Raw genomic sequence first — 12,500 nt, forward strand, 5'->3', positions numbered from 1 at the left:
CCAAATACTTCATGAATATATTCAACTTTTTTGAAGCCCAAATACTTCATGAAAATTTTCAACTTTTTTGAATCCGAATTTCTTCATGAAAATTTTCAACTTTTTTGAAGCCGAATTTCTTCATGAAAATTTTCAACTTTTTTGAAGCTGAATTTCTTCATGAAAATTTTCAACTTTTTTGAAGCCCAAATACTTCAAAAAAAATTTCAACTTTTTTGAAGCCCAAATACTCCCTGAAAATTTTCAACTTTTTTGAAGCCCAAATACTTCATGACTATTTTCAACTTTTTTGAAGCCCAAATACTTCAAGAAAATTTTCAACTTTTTTGAAGCCCAAATATTTCATGAAAATATTCAACTTTTTTGAAGCCCAAATACTTCATGAATATATTCAACTTTTTTGAAGCCCAAATCCTTCATGAAAATTTTCAACTTTTTTGAAGCCCAAATACTTCATGAAAATTTTCAACTTTTTTGAAGCCGAATTTCTTCACGAATATTTTCAACTTTTTTGAAGCCCAAATACTTCATGAAAATTTTCAATTGACCTACCCCTCCATACGAAAAAGTTGAAAAAAGACAAAACACCCCCCCTTACGAAAATTTTGAAAAAAAAAACACCCCCCCTCACGAAAATTTTGAAAAAAGACGAAACACCGCCCCCCTTGCGAAAACTTTTTTGAAGCCAAATTTCTTCATGAATATTTTCCACTTTTTTGAAGCCCAAATCCTTCATGAAAATGTTCAACTTTTTTGAAGCCCAAATACTTCATGAATATATTCAACTTTTTTGAAGCCCAAATACTTCATGAAAATTTTCAACTTTTTTGAATCCGAATTTCTTCATGAAAATTTTCAACTTTTTTGAAGCCGAATTTCTTCATGAAAATTTTCAACTTTTTTGAAGCTGAATTTCTTCATGAAAATTTTCATCTTTTTTGAAGCCCAAATCCTTCATGAAAATGTTCAACTTTTTTGAAGCCCAAATACTTCATGAATATTTTCAATTTTTTTGATGCCCAATTCCTTCATGAAAATGTTCAACTTTTTTGAAGCCCAAATACTTCATGAATATTTTCAACTTTTTTGATGCCCAAATCCTTCATGAATATATTCAACTTTTTTGAAGCCCAAATACTTCAAGAAAATATTCAACTTTTTTGAAGCCGAAATACTTCATGAATATATTCAACTTTTTTGAAACCCAAATACTTCAAGAAAATATTCAACTTTTTTGAAGCCAAATTTCTTCATGAATATTTTCAACTTTTTTGAAGCCCAAATCCTTCATGAAAATTTTCAACTTTTTTGAAGCCCAAATACTTCATGAAAATTTTCAACTTTTTTGAAGCCCAAATACTTCATGAATATTTTCAACTTTTTTGAAGCCCAAATACTTCATGAAAATTTTCAACTTTTTTGAAGCCCAAATACTTCATGAAAATGTTCAACTTTTTTGAAGCCGAATTTCTTCTTGAAAATGTTCAACTTTTTTGAAGCCCAAATACTTCATGAAAATGTTCAACTTTTTTGAAGCCGAATTTCTTCTTGAAAATGTTCAACTTTTTTGATGCCCAAATCCTTCATGAAAATTTTCAACTTTTTTGAAGCCCAAATCCTTCATGAAAATGTTCAACTTTTTTGAAGCCCAAATACTTCATGAATATTTTCAACTTTTTTGATGCCCAAATCCTTCATGAAAATTTTCAACTTTTTTGAAGACCAAATACTTCATGAATATATTCAACTTTTTTGAAGCCCAAATCCTTCATGAAAATTTTCAACTTTTTTGAAGCCCAAATACTTCATGAAAATGTTCAACTTTTTTGACGCCCAAATACTTCATGAATATATTCAACTTTTTTGAAGCCCAAATCCTTCATGAAAATTTTCAACTTTTTTGAAGCCCAAATACTTCATGAAAATGTTCAACTTTTTTGAAGCCGAATTTCTTCTTGAAAATGTTCAACTTTTTTGAAGCCCAAATCCTTCATGAAAATGTTCAACTTTTTTGAAGCCCAAATACTTCATGAATATATTCAACTTTTTTGAAGCCCAAATACTTCATGAAAATATTCAACTTTTTTGAAGCCCAAATCCTTCATGAAAATTTTCAACTTTTTTGAAGCCCAAATACTTCATGAAAATTTTCAACTTTTTTGAAGCCCAAATACTTCATGAACATTTTCAACTTTTTTGAAGCCCAAATCCTTCATGAAAATTTTCAACTTTTTTGAAGCCGAATTTCTTCACGAATATTTTCAACTTTTTTGAAGCCCAAATACTTCATGAAAATTTTCAATTGACCCATCCCCGCTTACGAAAAAGTTGAAAAAAGACGAAACACCCCCCCCATGCGAAAACTTTTTTGAAGCCAAATTTCTTCATGAATATTTTCCACTTTTTTGAATCCCAAATCCTTCATGAAAATGTTCAACTTTTTTGAAGCCGAATTTCTTCATGAATATTTTCAACTTTTTTGAAGCCCAAATCCTTCATGAAAATGTTCAACTTTTTTGAAGCCCAAATACTTCATGAATATTTTCAACTTTTTTGATGCCCAAATCCTTCATGAAAATTTTCAACTTTTTTGAAGCCCAAATACTTCATGAATATATTCAACTTTTTTGAAGCCCAAATACTTCATGAACATTTTCAACTTTTTTGAAGCCCAAATACTTCATGAAAATTTTCAACTTTTTTGAAGCCGAATTTTTTTTTTTAATAAACTAATTATTTCAGTGTGTGTGTTTGCATTTTCATTTACTAAAAGCACAACAGATACTTACATTGTTTCAGTACTTCAGTATTTCAGCACAAATCTCACTTAAGGACTATGGTTTTACTGTTAAATTGAACAACTTTTTGTATCTGATGGGTAAAATATGTAATTTTAAGACATTTAAAATTTGTATTTGTTTTTGGAAGAAATGTCACAACCCTCCTCTCAGTGTTCCCCGACCCCCACTTTGGGAACCACTGACCTAGGTGATGGACATTCAACACAATTATTTAGAGAAAACTGTGAAAAAAACTCAAATATCATCCAATCCCTACCTGCGTAACAGAGTATTTCTCTCTTTTCGATTCAACATGTGCCATGCTTCACTCTTTGAATAAACGTCTTTACTTTGCAAAAGTTAAAAAAATTAGAATCTTGTTTTGTGGTGTTTTCTGTTTGACGGGGTTTGTCTTCACTCCTCCGTCTTCCTCGTCTTGTCTCACAGCTGCCGGGGAAGAAGGACCTCTTCATCGAGGCCGACTTGATGAGCCCGCTGGATCATATTGCCAATGTGTCGACGCTAAAGGTGAACCTCATCCGCGCTCTCTCTTCTGACTCCTCAAACTGAGAAACTACAACAGACTGTAAATATTAAACTACACTAATTCTTTGTTTTCTTTCTTTACAGCAACATGAAGTCGACAAACTCTACAAAGTGGAATACAAACCTATTGTTAGCACCTCAGACCAGTGAGCCCCACACACACACACACACACACACACCTGGTGTCACTGTATGACGATGTGTCATTGCTCTCTTTCAGGCTGTGCTTTCTGATCCGGCCGAGGATACAAACTGTGAAATGGATATGTGGTGAGAACAGATTTTTTTGTTTCATGAAGGCTCAATAAAAGTTTTTTTTTTTTTAAGATTTATTTTGGGCTTTTTGTGCCTTTAATCGAGACATAGGACAGTGGATAGAGTCGGAAATCAGGGAGAGAGAGAGAGAGTGGGGAATGACATGCGGGAGAGAGGCCACGGGTGGGATGTGAACCCGGGCCGCCCACTTGAGACGACAGCCTCCATACATGGGGCGCACGCACTAACCACTGCGCCACCAGCGCCCCAAAGGCTCAACAAAAGTTTTAACAGTCAAATATTCACTCAATCAATTAGACGTAATTTGGAAAGCAAATTTAAATCAACAAGAATCCAACACACAGCGCTTTACATCCCCACTATGCAGGATGTCATTAAACTGAAAGAAGGACAAAGATATCCGTCTCACGATAGAGAACCAAGTGTTTGGTGCTCGCCCTCCATGTATGGAGGCTTTAATCCTCTAAGCAGGCAGCCTGGCTTCACATCTGACCTGTGGATCCTTTCCCACATGACACATCCCGCTCTCTCTCTCTCCACTGTCCTGTCTCTTAATAAAGGCCCAAAAAGCCCAAAAATAAAACAACAACAGTGCCTTGCATAAGGGCACATCAGCACCTCTTCAGCTATTAGACCAATTTCCAGACTTGGTCCACACCGGGACATAAACCGGCAGCCATCCAGTTCCCAACCAAAGTCCCTACAGCTGCTCGTAACCCAGACTGATTTCATGTTTGACCTTTGTTGTCATATACATCCTTTATTTCCTGCGTTCTTTAAGAAGCCTACTTTATATCTAATGCTATATTCTTTGTTGTTTCAGATGTGGCAAATGCAGACAAGGCAGCAGGAAGACTTAGAAGATACAAGATGATCTTTACCCCTCAGAAGGTTTCGTCTCACTCTGCTGTTGTGTTCACGCTCTTTGCTTTGTTTTCTTTATGTCATCAATGACCTTCCTTCATTTGTTTGTCTTCCAGTTTTATGCGTGTGAGGCGGTGCTGGAGGAGCAGGGCATCTTTGGTGGTGAGCGTCTTTTACTTTTCTTCAGCAGTGGTTAGTGTTTGTTGGAAGAAAGTTTTTTTTTTTTTTTTTTTGTACTGTACTTGTTTTTATATGCCAACAGATGTGACCACTGATGAATGGTCCTTCTACCTGCTTCCTCTGGATGATGACATCATCAGTCTGGAGCTGCCGGAGTTCTTCAGGGACAACTTCCTGGTAAGTAATAAACACAGCGTGAGTTTTGCTGCATTCATGTGGTGTCGTACAAATCGGAAAAAGACGAGTTTCCGAGTTGTAAAATGCACATGAACACCTGCTCAAGACGGAACAACAACTGAGAAACTCAGTTTCTCAATTAGGTGCCCGACTTCATCATCACATAGGGGGCAAAATATGTTTTGTTAATGTTAACATTTTTTTTTATTAATTCACGTATTGCACATCAACATTTTGCTCAAATATAACTTATAACAGTTACATACGTTGTTACAATATTCTGACTTTCCAAGCTGAAATCACTTGAACACACTGAAGCATTAGTCTGGTAGTTTGTGACTGTATGTCAACCCCGTGGTTGACTGGAGACCAGTCCATGGTGTGCCCCGCCTCTTGTTCAATGACAGCTGGGATTAGCTCCACCCCCCCAGCCACTCCTAACAGGAGAGGCATATGGATAATGGTTGGATGGATGAATCATTTTGTACACTCATCACTCAGGCAGGGGACCAGCGGTGGGTGAGGACAGCTGGCAGTGCCCTGCACCTCCTTCACTCTCTGTACGGCCCCTTCTCTAAAGTCTACGGGATCGGCCGATGTTCCAAGGTGCAGCATGACCCGAGACTAACACGCAGTTTAACCTTCAGATCCACCGTGTTGTGTTTGATGAAAATTTGAACTGCCGTTAACTGTGCAAACATTAGATGGCGTACGAGTCGTGGAGGGAGCAGGTCGAGGAGGGGGAGCAGACGGCTCGTCAGGCTGAAATAGGAAAAGTTTTCCTCATTGACAGAGGTGAGAAGCAGACCAGGACCCCCTCTTACGTGGGCCGTCATGCTGAACTGTGCCGTGTTTACTCTTTAACTTTGTCGTGGTCTCTGCAGATGTGGACTATGTCACGCCTCTGTGCTCGCAAGTCGTCTACGAAGGACTCGTGGACGATATATTTAGAATCAAATGTGGTGAGTGTCAAAGCATAGCAGAGGAAGGTTAACTGTGTCTTGTGTAATATTCTGCTTTTACAAACCCTGAATACATTCATTTTTATTTCATTTAACCAGGAAAAGATTCTCGTTCAGATATCAGATCTATTTTTTTTCAAAGGAGTCTCGACCGTCTTTGTACATTCATATAGATTCAACAAAATATATTGGTGTCCCAGTCTGTGTATTCACATTGACGGCCTCGTGGGAGCTCCACATACACTTACACACAGAGTCAGTGCTGCGCTCCCTCACAATATTTGTGCCTCATTCTGAATGCCACAGGGACGTACATATCTAAACCGGGCTTACTGACACAGAACTGAAAAACAGAGAAATGGAAAAATCTCTTACAGGCATGCTCATAGACTACGAGGCCTTGTTCCTGCACCTCAAAATCAAATCGTTGTTTTATCATCGATAACATCAGACAAATTCTTATTTAATATACATATATATAGAAAAAATATTTAGCTCATTTTAGAGATACTTTGATGCTGGATTGTTCTGTTAGTCAGTCTAATTTTGGCTTATTTCAGACTAATTTAAACATTTGAAGACATCACTTGTCCACTCATGAGTCTTATATTTCAACATCTTCCATCATCACAGATGTATCATAGAATCACTGCTAAAGCCATTTGGGGTAATACTCCCAGCTCCAGCTTAGACTGGGTTGTTTTATTGTAGAACTAAACTTCCTCTGATTGTAGATTTCTTTGTGCACATTCTTGTGTCGACGTGTCGTCTAATCACGGCATCTGTCATGCAGGATGTGTAGAGTTTGGCCCCGATGTCACGTCCTCGGACAAAAGCATCAAAGTCATGTTGAACTCTCAGGACAGGGTGAGTGTGGCTGACGTTAGAGAGGGAAGTCCTCTGCTGCTGGACTCTCGGGGACGATCCCGTTTAAACTCTCTGCTGTCTCCTAGGTCTTCAACGAAATCAGGAACGAGCATTTCTCCAACGTCTTTGGTTTTCTGAGTCAGAAAGCCAAAAACCTCCAGACTGCATATGACGTGAGTGAACGTTACTCACCCTCATCGATCACTGTTACCATGGTTACCTAAAATGTTTACACTTTTCTCCTTTATTATTAATCCTGCAGAAGCGTCGGGGCATGGACATAAAGCAGATGAAGACATTTGTGTCCGAGGAACTGAAAGGGTTAAAACAGGAACATCGATTACTTAGCCTGCGTGAGTTTTTAGATCAGGACTTTATTCTGTAAATCACAGTGATCGTCACATATCTCCGGTTAAAGCTGCGTTTTTGACGAGCACGTTCTCTTTCAGACATCAGTGCCAGTGAGTCGATCATGAAGAAGAAAACCAAGCAGGATTTTCAGGAGTTTCTGAAGACTGAACACTGTGAGAATCGTTTATTTCATCCTCTGATTCAGATGTTTGTGAGTTTTTATATCGTATATTTTTTATACCAACGCTTGATGTGTTGTTTTCTGTTTCAGCTTTACTTGAAGGATTTGAAATCCGTGAATGTATTTCTTTCATAGAGGAGCACATCAACAGACAGGTCAGTGACGGAAACATTTCAATCAGGGCTGTCGAACGATTACATTTCTTAATTGCTAAATTGCAGAAGATAATCACACATTTGTGAATCGCATGTTTGAAATAAATTCCATTATATTACAAAGGCCAACAGGGTACCCCGTGCACCATCTGTATACGCTCTCAGGTGTGCACGGTTGCAGGAACATATCATGAAATTATAAATCAAAAATGACCAACCATGCCTTTAATTAATCGTGATTAACTAGTTCATGCTGACAGCCCTCATTTCAATTTTTTTAAAGGTCTCCATGATAGAGAGTCTGAGGCTGCTTTGTCTTTTGTCCATCACAGAAAACAGTGAGTCGTCTTTTTCAATAGACAGAAATGCAGAAGATTCTCCTGCTGAAGTAATAACTGTGAGATGTGTTTGTTTCCTCTCTCTCACAGGTCTACTGCCAAAAGATTACCGGTCATTAAAAGCACAATATCTACAGGTGTGTGCAGTTCCCAAACAAATTGATTTATGGAAGCCACATAGAGACTGAAAAAAGCTTTTTGTGTCAGGATCTGCACTTCGAATCCGACCTTAAACTTTTAGCATTTTATGGAAACATAACAGTGGAAATTATTTTAGCGAGTTTATTGTTAGTGTCACACGTTAAATTTTCTTATATTTGTGTGTGTGTTGCTTTGAATAAATGCGTCTGCTCAATGAGAATGATCGGATTAACCTCATCAGAGCTATGGAGTAGACCACCTGCTCACATTCACCAACCTGAGGCAGCTCGGGCTGCTGGTGGAGCAGCAGCCGGGAGAGACGCTGACCGTGATGGAGAGCAAAGTGGGGAAACTCGTTAACGACAAGACTGCAGGTTAAAAAAAAAAAAACCTTTTCTATATCAGAATCACTTCTGTTTGCATGTCCAGATGTATTGTTTTGGGAATTCTACAGACGGAATACTTTTGTCTTTTCTGCTTGATTTATTCTTCCAGGAAAGTTGACTGACGCCTTCTCCTCTCGCTAAGAAGAGCAATTTCAGAGCCCTGAGCCGAAGGCTAAATTTGGTAAATTAGCTTCTTTCGTGTTCTTCCTTCAAAAGGCATTTGTCCTCATGTCAGTGTGTTTTTTTTGTGTTCTTGCCTTGCTGAAAGTTCAGTATTTTAATGAGAATATCACAATTTATTGTGTAAAGGTGCCAAAGACTGATGAAGAATACGACCTGCGCGTGCGTCCCCAGAGACATGGCTTACATTTTCAGCGGTGCCTACGTCCCCCTGAGCTGCAAACTCATCGAGCAGGTGATTAAAACCAGCTGTTTTTGTTCATTTCACAGCATCTGACTGGTTGTCTTTATCATGAATAAATAAGACACCACATGATACAGTTATTTGTCCTGCTCCGGTCAACGGCAGGTGCTGGAGCGAGACGGTTGGACGGGGCTTGAAGAAGTAACCCGGCTGCTAAACGGGCATGAATTTGCCGTTACAGGTAAAGACATGATTTGAAGCTCTCGAGTTTCACTGAATGTTTACATGCTTAGGAATATCAGGGTGAATTATTTCTGTAGAAAACAAATATCTTACACTCAAAGGGAAAAACACATCTGTAACCTTAAGGCCCTGACACACCCAGCATACGGCAAAGAACTAGTAGCCTTCAGACTTTAAATAGCCGTGGAGAAAGGCAGTGTCTCTGCCATGTGTATGTGTTAATGGCTTTCTTTTTGGCTTTTTACTTGTGTGAATTACATAACAAAGGCTTCAGACAGGAGAGCGCTGTGAAAGCAGACAGGCAGGGTGAAAGAAAAGATCCCAACACCAGGGACATCAACGGTACGTCTTTAACATTCTGCTCGGCTGTGTGATTTCTCCTCCTGCTGAAAAATTCAATCATCAGAGGGAACATTCTCACTCGCTCTCTTTTCTTGGTTTCCTGAGATACAAAAGCTCGCAGGATGATTTATCATCATCATCATCATCATCATCATCAGCTTCTTCTGCTCTGCTGTGTGTGCAGGGTTTCATTAGATCTGTATGAACGAGGATAAAGAACACATGTTCTCTGTCCTGAGACGTTTAGAGAGCATCGTCTGCTGGAGGAAAATGTGTTTGAAGGCTTTGACAAACAGGAAGTGTGATTTGGGAAGGCCGTAGTCAAGAGAGTGACTTTAAGAGTGGGAGGCAGAAAACTGAAGCTCCTGTCTATTTCTGTACGACTGTGAATGCCTGAGTGTTTGTGTGGAGCTGCACGGTGTCTCACACTGCATGAAGAGCTGCTTTGTAAGCTGCAGGATTTTGATCAGGTGTTGAGCATGATGTTGATTTAAATGGAGAAATATTAATATACAAGGTCATGTACTGTACAATCATCAATCATTATTATAACGCCAATTCAAAACAAATCTGATCATCTTCATCCTGCTCCTCTTCTTCAGTCTTGATCTTCATCCAGCTCCTGTCTTTGTCAGATTGTCAGTAAATAGTTGTGTCTTTTATTCTTGTGCATGAAGATTTTTTAAGATTAAAATCGTCTGTGGCGTCCTCCGCAGCGCACCTCGCTGTCGTATTTGTGTATCCAGACAAACAGAACAAAGGATTCATTTTCCATTGAAGTCAGAAATCTTCATGTGAACAGAGCGGGCACAACAAAGGCACGTTTATCTCCCTGTCAGCGTCTTTGTTGGAGACGACAAGCCACGCTCTTCCTCTAAACGCCGTCATTAGCACGAATACAGCCGTCTGTAGCGTGGTGTTGTTCTCAGCAGACAGCTGGAAACAGACGTCATGTTTCCTCTCATCAGTTGTTAGTGAACGTTTATGATCTCAGGAGTGTTTACACCCCGGGCTCTGTGTTCACCTGTTAGAGGCTAAATGTTCAAGTTGATTTCTTCAGCCTGCAGATACGACACACACCGAACTGTCTGCATTATTAAATAGTTCCAGTCAAACTTGTTTTGTCCCTCACAGGCTCAGGTTGTTATTCTCCATTAGGCCCCTCCCCCAAAGCCTGAGATATTTCTATAACCACACCTCCTTCACACTAATGAAGGTTTAAATGAACAACATCTGACTCCTTCAACACATGATGTAATAAATGAATCTCTCTCAATGTAGCCATTGAGCCACGGCCTGTAGTCGCCATGGTAACAGTTAAATACACATACTCCACATGCTAACAGTTAGCTAACAACGGGCTGTAGATGCTAGCAGAGTCAGACTTGATCTAAATCCTGTAATATTCCTGAACCTCGAGCTTACAGCGCTATGTGTTTTTTACGGTGATGCAGTTACACTCAGAGACCTTCAGTGCTAAAGCGCAGCGACATCTTTATACAGATATAGATTGTGTTATGATCTGGATTAAACAGAACCCTGACGTCTTTTCCTCTTTGAGTTGAAACGTCTGACGGTAAGAAAAGAAAACGATACTCTGATAATCACTTTGAACAAAAACTCAACCTGCAGGAGTCGGCCTTGAGTCTCCTCTCATCAATCAAAAGGAGCAGGATTTACTCTGAAAGACTTGTTAGGATTCCCCCTGAGTGCGGTCTGACAGGCAGAGACCTGCATGTGTCCCTGTTTGTCTGTGTGTAGTAAACATGTCGTATGGAGACGCAGCGAGAGGAGCACGAACTCCTCGTTTACTCACACATCAGCTTCCTGTGCAAACACAGCGTCTCGTTTCCTCGCCGACTGTACGCCATGTGGTTATTAATAAATCAGTTCAGATCTTCCTGAGGTTGTGGACACAAACTGAAAAGGTCACTCTCCATTCCTCTGAAGGAACATGGAGAGTAAATGTAAACAAGCTTAATGAAGGCGTGCTGCAGAAACAGCGCTAGAGAGAGAGAAAAGGAGACACTGAGTTCACATGATCCATAACAATCAGATATTAACCCTCTGATACCTGCACGACGTCATCAGATAGAAAGAGTTTGTTCTGTCAGATATTCTTCATGAGAGTCTGGGCAGGTTCAGACAACGTGAGAAAGATGATCACAAGACAGAGATCTGAACAAATCCTGAACCAGAATCAGGATCCATGTGGACCTGATTAGATGGATCAATGAGTGAAAATAATAATATTTTTTCTTACATAATATTTCTACAGATAAGGAAACATTCAGAAGCAGTGAAATCAAACCCAGTTTATTCAAACTGATCTGCAGGTAATCGAACAGAGCGGCTAACGTTAGCATTGCTAGCTCCTTCTTGCAGGTTAATTCTGAGTGTGTATCTCCATGTTATAGATCTAACTACTGAACTGTACTTTGTCCTTCAACAACCCGGTTTAAACCGTGTTGGATTACTTTAGAACAAACCGGTCCAGAATCTGACTTTCCTTATAGCTAGCAGTTTCAACAGGATCCTCGTCTGCAGGGTTACGTCTCCACCGTTTTGTTTTTTTCTCCGACAGCGTGCTCCCTAACAAGTCCGTTTCTGAAGGAGTCTTATATAACATGCAAAAGTTCTCAAAACTACAAAATAAATGTTTCTGTGTGTTATTATTCTTTAAACGAATATAAAATAATTCGGTTCTGCTACTTAAGAGCTTCTTATTAATGCAATACAGTTGCATACAGGTTCATACAGGAGGAGATCAATCCTCGCTTAGCATTATGCTAACAAATAACATAGGAAATCCCATAGAGAAACTACGAAGCTAGCGGAGTTAGCATTACACATTTTACAAGAATATAACTACAAAATATGAAAACGAACAGTCTTCATGAACCCACGGTTACTTTAAGAGATATGCAGGAGCTTTACAAAACTAGCAAAACAACATGGGAGCTAGGGACAACCCATGACAGACATACAGTGGTGCCCATATATGAACGTGGCGATGAGCTAAGCTAGCGCTCATGAGCATCATAGCTAAAGTACCTTAAAACCTTCAAAACACATTTAAAACACATCCTGACACACACTAAAGGATGGCGTTAGCTTCCACATGTTATAGAAGAATATATAGACCACATGTATGTGATTTGTGACATTTACTCACCTGTAAATAAATCATAGCAACAGGTAGTGTGTTTCCTTTCCTCGCTTCTGTCAGTCTAAAGACAAGGTCTGACGAGCACACTAAGCTGTCTCACCTGGAGGTTACGCCTCCTTGTGGCACAAATTGGAACCACACTCTAAATGAGATTTTACACAAAGTAACAGAACTAATG

The 12,500-nt window shown here is 39.2% G+C and overlaps 1 pseudogene; it reads left to right on the forward strand.

The window, feature by feature from the left end:
- The first annotated feature begins 3,963 nt into the window (after window positions 1–3,963).
- Window positions 3,964–8,851, forward strand: LOC132960166 (vacuolar protein sorting-associated protein 33B-like; annotated as a pseudogene).
- The last annotated feature ends 3,649 nt before the right edge of the window (window positions 8,852–12,500 follow it).

This window comes from Labrus mixtus, unplaced genomic scaffold, assembly GCF_963584025.1.
Source record: "Labrus mixtus unplaced genomic scaffold, fLabMix1.1 SCAFFOLD_41, whole genome shotgun sequence".
Lineage (NCBI taxonomy): Eukaryota > Metazoa > Chordata > Actinopteri > Labriformes > Labridae > Labrus > Labrus mixtus.